The following is a 5,183-nucleotide window of genomic DNA, read 5'->3' as shown; positions in this document are numbered from 1 at the left end:
GGTCCCCCGCAGCGACGGCGTACACAAGGTTCCGCCTGACCAATGAATACATTCCCCCTTCATTCTACCTACACCAAAAAATCCGTGAAAGGAAAATATTGTAATAAATGCCAACACTTGGTCTGGCCTAAAATATATTAATTATAAATATTATTATCAATAATACAGAAATGAAAAGGGCTCCCAATAAATTGGGGTTTTCCATCCAGTGGGTGCCACATATCTATTTTGACTTCATACTGACAAAATCAGACAACAAAAAATAAAATTAAATAAATAAAACTACTGGTCGGTTGACATCAATTGCAAAGAAAACTGGGCCTATCGTTAGGCTAAATTATGTGTTTAACTGTATGAATTAACCCAGAAAATGCTAAATACTAGGAACCTGTGATGATCATTAAGTTCTCTGTGCAGTACAATTTAAGAAAAAGTCATGTGTAGGGATCAGATTGCCTATTTTATCATACAGCCAATTGCTTCTTTAGTGAGGGCAGTAAATCACCACTAATTGGATCTCATATGCATGTGTTTAGAGACGGCAACTCCAATCCTCCTAAACCCCCGCTGTGGCCTGATATTAAATTAAAAAAGAAACAAAAAACCTCCATACATCTGAACTGTCAGATTTCAGGGCCGTTGCACAATGGAAGCTGCCTCCGTGTTCAGTGAATCAGTTCCCTCTCTTTGAAAAAGAATGTTTAATGGAATGATGAGACCCACTAAAACCTCTGAAATGTGTTTTCTGTGCTGCAGGAAAGGACTTGTTTCATAAAGTTAAACAGGACAATAAGATTCCTCTATCAGGTATTACATTACCCTCAACATTTTCATATTTGCACCTTGTAAGGCTGGTTATGGTCAGTTATACACTAGTAAAACAAGCTATCACATCACTTCAGTCCCGGAATTTTTGGAGGTATCACTTCATAGTAGTTTTATTGTACATATTTGTGGAACATTAAACTACTGTTTACCACATTTAAGAAAACACAGTTACTATTGAATTGTTTCAGTAATAATATTTTTTAAGAAATTGTATTTATTATTTAACACCTGTCTCTCTGCTGTCACCATGGACGGGTAATGAAAAATTAGCTAACCTTTAAGTCAAAGAACTTTATATTTGTATGTACGTAGTGTCCATCTGCATTGAGGCAGCAAATACTACAGATGGCAACTGAGCTTGGTGGTTATATGAGATATGTCCTATGCATAATGCACAAGGCAAGAAATGCCAGTGAAATCTATGAGTAATGAGCCAAAGCTGCACCTTTCTAAAAATCTGTCTGTCTGTCTGTCTGTCTGTCTGTCTGTCTGTCTGTCTGTCTGTCTGTCTGCCTGCCTGCCTGCCTGCCTGCCTGCCTGCCTGCCTGCCTGCCTGCCTGCCTGCCTGTACATTCACGTGGTTATTACAGTCACCTTATGGAAATAGAGTTCAATTTCAGAGTCCAGATTGGACTTTTCTGTGTGGAGTTTCCATGTTTTCCCAGCACCAGTGTGGTTTTTTGGGGGGTGTCTCACTCAGTGGCTGCTGGGATATTTCCACCAAACTACTGCTCAGATGCATGACCCGCATCAAAACCTTCATCCTTTTTCAGTGGCTAAAGCCACGCACGAACAGGAGTCCTTAACTGTCATTCCATCCACCCTCGCTCTATGAAAACACAAGTCAGAATCCAGACCAAGCAGACATATTCACAGTGAGCACACGGGACAGCACAATCGGCCTTCTTCTTTCACAGGACGAGAGTTAATTAATAACACACCCAAAAGCTGCGCATGTTGTCTTTGGAGGCAGAAGGATGCCAATGGACTGATGGTGGTGGATGCATCTGCTGTGATATTAAAATCTAATTATAGCAAGGATATGGTTTACAAGAGTTAAAGAGCTCCACTGCTGTGAGGACAAGTGCTGTCTGTTTTTATGTTGTCTTCAGAAGCAACGTGTGTTTACGAGCAGAGACAGACTGGAGGTCATTTGATTTGATGGGGGCGGGGGTCAATGTCACTTTTCATTACCGGTACCTATTTTTTTTATGATATATGTGTTTGCTGGAAATTTAGCGTGAAATCCTTTAAGTCTAAGTCAGGACTGTCTCGGGCATCCAGAACCTGATACCTGAGTGAGAAATGGCGGCAGGAAAAACTCTCTTTTAACAGGTAGAAACCCTGAGTGGGACCAGGTTGATGACCAAGAGAAGTGGAGGACAGCACAAAGAGAACGAGGAGAAGCACATAGTTGGTATATTTGATAATATAAGTGTTGAACCGGAGGTCAGCACGCATGGATACCTGCAAAGAGGTTGAGAGAGAGAGATGGAGGGAGGGAGAGAGAGAGGTAGGCTTTTTCTCTGGTCCTGGAGAGTGAAACTCACACGCCACGTGTTTCACTGGTTTGTTCAATAGCTGGCTGACCTCTCTGCTTTATATTGGACTATTTTGATATTTGAGGGAGAGAGAGATTGCTGCAGGGAAGCTGACCTAACTTTACTGCTGTGAAGATTCAAGGTAGCCCAGATACACGTTTGAATGGCTGTGTAATTTGAGTTGATCAATCAGTCCATCAATCAATTATTTGATCTGACCATGGTGTCCAGCTCTCTTGCAGCCAGACTTTAGATTACAACCCCAGAATCTGTGTGGCTGTTTTTTGCATATGAATGTTGCGATAAAAGGGTTTTGAGAGAGGGCTGATGAATATGTGCAGCTTTCAAGTGATTGTTGTGAGAGAGTGTGCAGATGAGAACGTGGGAGGTGTCATCTGAACGTGTGTGTGCGTGTATGTGTGTGCGCCTGGATATGTTTGTTAATGAGGGTAGCGTTTGTGTACTCAGGGAGTGGCAGAATCCGCGGATTCTTTCTCCTGACCCTGAACATGGAGCAAGAGCCCACTTTAGCCCGACCACTCGGTCTACGGGATTTCAGAATTCTAAACATACACCGGGTGTTCATCTCCATAACAACCAGGCACGTGATGATTCACGCCTAAGACGTGGAATTCGTTTGCATTTGTCTAACGCGAACAAAGGCCGGTAGGATGGGAGTAGTCACAGACAGAATACTGTGTTTGAGACAATTAAACAGAATCAGGGGGTAAAATCTCCATCAACAGATGAAAATGGAGTGAGAATACTGTCAGACTCACTGCTGCAGTTCATTCCTGTTTATTTAAAACAGCAAATTCCTCCCTCAGCTGGTGGATTTGACATGAATGTATCACTAGCTTAAAAAAACCGAGGAAGCACAGAAGCACCTTTCAGCTGGATGAGAAATCACACTGAATGTAATGGGAGGAGCGGGGGGAGGTTAATGTAGACTGATTTGATTCACCCCAGTGGATGATGCTCTGATGACACCTCTGGCCTCATCTCTGCACTTTAAGGTGACTGAATGGGAATTGAGGCTAACAAATGACAGCCTTTGATTGGAGGATTGCTGCTAACAGTACCTGTTGAGAGGGCTGACACATCGTGGTCATTCTTTTTGGAGGAACATGGTGATGGTGTCAGAGTTTGAAGTTTAGGGATCTTCATCTGTGCCCAATCCATCTGGTCAGATGTGTTAGGCAGGAGATGTAACCGTTGTTCCAGGCTACTGCTGTAGAATCGGTAATAAGACGCATGTCAGGCAGCAGCGAAGTTTAACGGCGTCCCCTGCTGGTAGCGGTTGTAAGGGCAGCGTCCGATTCTTTTGAACTCAAGAAAAGACAGCATTAATGTCTGGAATGAAAGATCTATTTTTCATATTGGTCTAGAGTTTAGAGATCGATTAATTTGGACCCCAAAAGATAATTATCTACTTACAAGGGAAAAATAAATGAACTGGTAGCATTAAGTACATTTTAAAACATCCTTATTACATATCAAGTCCATGATTTTGGTCTTTTGGTCTTTGTTTCTCAACTGGAATTTATTGATTTAAAATTTCTGCATATGAATACGTGATAGAGAGGGTTTTTTCACCTGTTTTATCTCAACTGCATCCTCAAACCCAAATATTTCAGATCCGAGACGATGTGATCATGAAACATGACCCATTTATCATCAAAACACCACAACAGCAAGGCCAAATATGAACCTGCTGGATGGAAGATGTCAAAAAAAGAGACATCCCTAGACTGGCTCATGCTGTCTCTGCTGTTATGGGCCTGATGATGTATAATCTTGGTGTGAAATGTATGTGGGAGCTGGTGGTGTGGAATGTGCCATGTCCTGGTCACAGTGTTCCCTCCTCTCTACCGGTCACTCAGCAAGAGAGTTCCTGTGGGCAGAGTGAGACAGCATCACTCTGCCCACACACTTGTCCTCAAAAAAAAACTAGTCATCTTCATACGCAGGGGGAAAAAAAATTTAATGTCAGATGGGCTGTTTGAACGTACGCAAGATTTGTTTGGCTAAATTTCAGGAATAACACATAAATCCCAGCACCAAACGAGGAGGTCAGTTATTCTGTCTTCTCTATAAATCTGACTTCTACAACCTCCTCTACAACCTCAGTGTCCCTGCTTCACTTATTAGCACACCCCCAGGCTGTGTCCTCTGTGTCCTTCTGGGAAAAAGTCATGTACTATTTATGAGGACGAGGCTACGAGGTCATTGTTGGAACTCAAGATTGATGCTTCCCAGACATTTGTATTTATTTATCTTTTTTTAATGTGTCACCTCAACTTGTTGAAATTGTGAGCACATTTGAATATGCGGTTTTCTCAGCTCACCACTTTTTATTTATTTATATATTTCTCATTTTTTTTGGGTCTGTAAGTTTGTAGCCTGAGAGGAAATCGACCCTTTGAGTCCCAGAGCAATGGGGCAGACAGCTCTGCATCGTGTTCATTGGAGTGTGTAATAAAGTTGTACCGCTTGTGTATTTCACAGCAGCCATACACCTAATAAACACCTGTTATACGAGTAGGGATTTTGAAATTAAGGCACTGATTGTTTGTTTATATAGTGATAAAAAGATCATTTCCAGTCTGTTGTTGTAGTTCGTTGGGCTCCCAGAAGGTGGCAGCAAAGGTCACCACAACGCAGCAAAGAGTCTTAGGAGCTTATAAAGATGATCTCCTGGATATTACTCCCTGCCAGTGCAAATGATTTTAGTCTGAACCACTGTGCACGTCTTTCATTTAATAACTTTATTTCTTGAACAGAATATTTATATTGCAAATTTCACTGAGATAG

This window comes from Takifugu rubripes, chromosome 3 (genome assembly GCF_901000725.2).
Source record: "Takifugu rubripes chromosome 3, fTakRub1.2, whole genome shotgun sequence".
NCBI classification, from domain to species: domain Eukaryota; kingdom Metazoa; phylum Chordata; class Actinopteri; order Tetraodontiformes; family Tetraodontidae; genus Takifugu; species Takifugu rubripes.
This window is presented reverse-complemented; position numbering follows the sequence as displayed.